Source organism: Galeopterus variegatus, unplaced genomic scaffold, assembly GCF_000696425.1.
Source record: "Galeopterus variegatus unplaced genomic scaffold, G_variegatus-3.0.2 Scaffold13132, whole genome shotgun sequence".
NCBI classification, from domain to species: Eukaryota; Metazoa; Chordata; class Mammalia; order Dermoptera; family Cynocephalidae; genus Galeopterus; species Galeopterus variegatus.
In genome coordinates, this window is record NW_007739243.1 from 23,610 (window position 1) to 29,609 (window position 6,000).

Genomic DNA, 6,000 nt, shown 5'->3' on the forward strand with positions numbered 1-6,000 from the left:
ATCTCTGGCTTTGAATGCTGTTGAGTGGAGGGAGATGTTTGCACCCATCCTGGATCCTCCTTTTGCTTCAGTCTTTGTGGGGATAGTTGAAGAAGTCCACACTTTCTAGAATAAACTGAGGGAGGAGACAGTCATTCCCAGAGAAAGGTAATTGCCCCACCCTCTCCCTTGTCATTTAAATGGTCTGCAGAAATGCTGCCCATGCAGACAATAATGAAGTGACTTGTGACAATGAAATACCTCCCTGCGGGATGCCCCTCTCCTAGCTTGTGATTTCTCCTGTCAGGAAAGAAGCCCCACCACCATGGACACCGTAAGTGATTTTGCTCTTGAGACATAAGGAGGATGTAAAAGAGGCAGTTTGAGATCTTTTATACCAGCTTTCTACTACCGACTTCAAGATAACACAAAATTTAAGGTTTTATAAAAGAAAGGAAATCAAAAGGGGGTGGGGCAAGAATTCAGGACCTAGTGGTATGAAAGTCTTCAGATGGTTAAATTAAAATGGCCTGAAAAAGGAAGAAATTGGCAGACTGCCCACCAAAACCTTGATGGAAATTTTTAGGAAGCCAGGGAAACACTACTTCCTCTCCTCAAACTTCCCAAGATGTAAAACTATCTAAGCAGGTTTGCTTGACTTGTCTAAGACAGAGGAATTTCAGATACAGAAAAGTTCCCATGAGGTTCCAGCATCGAGTTTCAAAATACTTGTTTTTAATACTAAGGCACCCTATTAGTTTTCTATTAACGCACTTTAAAACACAAATTTATTATCTCCCAGTTCTGTAGATTAGAAATCCAGTAAACTAAGTTAGTTTCTCTGCTCCAGACCCCACAAAGCCGAAGTCAAGGTTTTGGAAGGCTCTGCTCCTTTTTGGAAACTCTAAAAAAAGAACTTGCTTCCAGGTTGCCAGTGGATTTCACTTCCCTGTGGTTATAGGATGGAGGCCCCTGTTTCCTTGTTGTTTGTTGGCTGGGAGTTGTTCTCAGCTTCCAGAGGCCACTGCATTCCCTGAAGCATGGCCCACTTCACACCCAGCAATGGGGGCAAGGGCTTCTCCCGCTTCAGATCTCTCCAGCTTTCCCTTCTCCTGCAACTCTCTGACTCTTCTTCCTACCTCTTCTATTTTTAAGGGCTCATGCGGTTACATTCGCGTCCATCTGGAGAATCCCAGATGATCTCTCTATCTTAAAGTTAGTTGGCTGGTAACCTTCATTCCATCTGCTAAGTCCCTTCAGAGCATTTTCTGGATTCATTTTTGACTGACCACCAGGGTATGGAAGCTTGAGGGGACATCTTTAGAGTTTTGCTTACCATGGGCAGTACTGGAGGAAGAAGGGTGACATGAAGGACAGGTTCTTTTAATCAAATCCCTGTGTGGGTGACAGCCTGGAGATGGAGAAGCAGCTCTTTTAGGTCAGTTGGATACAGGAGCATTGTCTGGACCTGCTAATGAATCCCTCAGGGGTGATAGAATAATTGAGGGGAATGGAGAGATGCTCCTGTAAAAAGAGTAAAAATTAAAATCTCATTAAAAGCTGAAATATACGATTTAAAAGAAGTTTATTGTTGGGATGTCTCCCTTATCTGAATGTATAAATGGTATGGGTATAATGACTGACTGGAAATTCTTTCCCCTACTGAGTGAAATTAAAAAATTTTAAAAAGAATTATCTTGTAGATCTGCTCTTCATCTAGTACTATTGGATATGAAAAATGGGAGCTGTTAGAGTTACCTAAACCTACTCAAATAGCAAATCTGAAATACTGTCATATGCCTACAGCAACAAAAAAAAATATTGCCCTAATTAAGGAAATGTTAGATGCAAATTTGCTTTTGCCTGCACATTCACTATACAATCACCTGATGTTGCTGGTGAGGAAGGCCAGGGTAGGGGACTCCATTAAACAGTAACCCTAATGGCTTCAGCAGTCCCCAGTAGGGTCCACACTATTCAGTTGCAAAACAGACTATTCAACAAGCTGCAGTTGACCAGTTTTCTGAAACTGACCTGGCTAATGCCTTTTTAAAGAGAGAGACGGGGCCGGCCCATGGCTCACTTGGGAGAAGAATGTGGTGCTGATAACACCAAGGCCATGGGTTCAGAACACTATATACGGATGGCTGTTTCACTGACTTCGGAGAGCATGTTGCTGACAACACCAAGTCAAGGGTTAAGATCCCCTTCCTGGTCATCCTTTTAAAAAGAAAAAAAAAAAGAGAGAGACAACAACAATATGCATTCACATATTCACGTGGAGTGGCTTCTAACACACATTTCCCCCAAGGACATTTGAATCTCCCTGTGTATTATCACAATCTGGTGAAGCAGACCTAGATGTAACACAGGGTCCTAATGTACTGTACTGATGATCCTATGATTATCTCTGAAACTAAGAATCAAGCTAAAAGCAACTTTACTATGATCATTGTTACTGAATCCAATCTGTCCAGCTGCCTGCCCTAAACAAAAACCAAGACCCAAAAGTCAAATGTTGGTAAAAATGGAAGTTGCCTTTATTCAGGAATACCAGTGACCCGAGGTTAGGCTAACTCATCTCTCCAGTGAACATGAAGAGGAATGGCCAGATGGCAACTATCTCAGAGACTCAGATTTACTGAGGAGGTTTTAAAGAGGAGGCTGAGGGAATGGAATGTGGGAAGCGAAAAGCAGGAAGGAGAGAGACGTGTAGAGGACCAGCTATGAATTCTTGCCAAGGCTCCATCTGGCTTCTTTTCTTGTCCTCAATGTTATCTTAGGGCCCTGTAGGATTTTGCTTCTGGATAGAATCAGCAGAGCTTTTTTGATGTCTTCCTTGGTTTCTCAGGGTCTGGATAACACGTGTCTCTACAATTTTGCAGCTCCAGGCTGACTGTAAAACAACTGTACATTTATGTAATTAGTGTCATCTTGTCCCGAAACCAAGGTTGAAAATAACAAATAACCATAGGAAAAGAGGGAACTCAGAGAAATGCATGCTAAGAAAAAAACTCTTTTTTTTTTTTCTAAAGCACATGTGGTTTTAGGTACCAACAAGGCCTCGGTCCTGCTCACTCCAACGATCATCAATCTGATCGGAGATTTTTAATGAACCCTGAAATAAGTCCAGGTCCCTGCACAGACTGTAACATTTGGGAGGATTCCATGGGTTAGAGTTCCCTGTGCTACACTGCAGACCCCTGGGAATAAAATGTTCTTTTTCCTCCCCTCAGACTAAATGAGAGGCCTAGTGCCTAACAGACCTATTTTGGGTTTTGAAAAAATCATATTCTCTACTTAGAGATATTATTGGGACCATTCCATTAAATCACCTAGAAAAGGTGTTATTTGGGCCGGCCCGGTGGTGCACTGGAGAGTGCGCCGCTTGGGAGTGCGGCGGCGCTCCCGCTGAGGGTTTGGATCCCATGTGGAGACCGGTTCCAGCTCACTGGCTGAGCGCGGTGCGGGCGCAACACCAAGGGTTGCAATCCCATTACCAGTCAGTAAAAAAGAGACAAAAAGGAAAAAAAAAGAAAAGAAAAGGTGTTATTTGATTGGAAGCTTCAACAAAACAACAAGCCTTCTCAATCCCATTACCAGTCAGTAAAAAAGAGACAAAAAGGAAAAAAAAAAGAAAAGAAAAGGTGTTATTTGATTGGAAGCTTCAACAAAACAACAAGCCTTCTTGGAACTGTGGAGCCTGTAGCTCAAGCTATCTTGTTTGGACCATATGGTGCAAATGCTGAAATGGTATTTAAAATGTCAACGATCCTCATTCATACCAAAACAATGGTCTCTAGCCAAAGCCCATGTCTGCGGCCAACAGTGACCTCTTTGTTTTTGGACAAGAAAATTACCTAATGCTGCTCTCTGATATATTTCTTTCAAAGACAGTTACTAGCTAGTAATTGGGCATTTACTAAGAAAGTCCCAATAACTGAAAGTTCATTATATGAACTCCTGAGTTACCCCTCATGTCATGAGTAATGTCAAAAAAAGAATGCCAACATGGAGATAAGTGTCCATAGAAGATCCACCATAAAATGAAATGATATTACAGAAGCGCTCTCCTATGATGCGCAGAGGGACTCAATGTATTCATGAGCAAGTGGCCTATTTTCTGCCAGGGCCTTCTAAATAGCCATCTGCAGAATTGGCTGCTGTTGTTGCTGGCAGACCTCACCTTTCCACCAAGGATATAAGGCAATTGACCTGAGTCACAGGTGGCAATGCCAGAACAGTGTGCCATCACTCAGTATGGAAACCAGCTGTCTTGTGTCCAGCAGAGAGTAAATTCTTCACGGAAGAGGAAATGAGCAGGTCAGCAGCCTAGTGGACTGAATTTCGGGCTCTATTTCTGTCAGCGATAGAACTGGACACAAATACAATCCCCAGGATTTGGGTGCATACTGATGCTTGGACTGTTGCTGATAGACTTCCAATTTGGTCTGGCAAGTGAACCATAGATAACTAGACAATAAAGAGATCTGTGTGTCAAATATATCTCCTTGGAAATCACTGTGGTAATTCTGAGTGCAAATCAAAGTACATCATAGTGTTGTTCACCAAAGAACTTCTTTTTCAGTTTCTGAAGGTGATTGGAATAAACAAGTTAATGCTCTAATTCAATGGCTTTAAGTAGCAATGTGGGTCCATGAAATGAGTGGACATAATAGAACTGAAGTAACACATAATGGACTGAATGGCAGTATACACTGCTGGACTCTGCTGATGCTCAAATAGCTAAAAAACAAAACAAAAAAAATTCTGCTTCCCAACAGGAAAGGTGATGTTTGTGGTTGTTTTGAAGAAGTATTCCCAGGGTAGAAGGGCCAGCAGATAGCAAGCAAGTAGATTATACTGCTTCTTAACTATTCCTCCAAAGAGACTTAGTGGAATATACAGACATGAAAGATATTCTTGGGTTGGCTTTGTGTATCCAGTAACTGAAGCCACTGCTGCTAATGCTACCGAAAGATTGAACAACAACAGAAACAAAAATATGAGGGTACTTCCAAAAGTTCATGGAAAGATTTGTCTTATCTTTCAATTCTCTTTTTCCATGCATGTTGCTTTGCATTGCTTTGCCCCCCACGGATTTGTCACCCCACTTCCCCCGGGTGACAGAGATGCAAAGGATTACTCAAAGCCCATCTCTTCTGAGCAGTGAGAGGCCCCGAAGTGGTTAATCTCCCTGGGAATGCTCAAGCAAGAGTCAACCCTTCCATTTGGGAAATTAATGCCAAATTGGGGTTCTCTTCCTGCATTTATTTTCCAGACTAGGAAGTCACAGGAAGAAACATAGGTGGGGCAATAGTTTTACACTATAGGCTGGTAACTTTCAGTGAAACAAGCCAGATGACATTCCAGTAAGGCAATTAAGTGGTCCTATCAACAACAGCTTGATTTAGCAAACATTCCTTCTTAACAGCAATTTCTCAGTATCTTTACATAACAATCAGTAACTAGTCTGTCTTTTGAGCCAGCAACCTGCTGTGCCACAATCCTTATCTTGCAACAGAGACTTATAGCCTGAGGGAAATTTCCTGTCCTTGCAAGGTCAATATTTGAAACTGCAAGGCTTTGGAAAACCAGGCCCTGTGAAGTACATATGCTTTTTAGTATATTCTACACATGAACTTTGTGATGTATTGCATATTGTACCAGTTTGTCCCCATAGTTACATTCCTGAGATTAAGGCAAAGCTTTTCAACCTGTACATCAAGAGTATGTTGCAGGAGTGCTGTCCTATTATTTCCCTAGCCTCAGGCACAGCTGGGTGTGGCCTGCAATAGGCAGAACAACCTAGTCTACTGCCTCTTGCCTTGAGCAGCCTCATCCGTTTCGTCAGTGTGCCCTAAAAAAATCCCTTTTCTATGGGTGTTATCATGCTCAAAATGTTGGGAAATACCAGGATACAAAATAAGGATTAATAACTTACATAAAACTTCTGTTAAGGGTTAAAAAAAAAAAAAAAAGAATTCCCCTTGATATGCAGAATTGGATGAGAAGGTTATT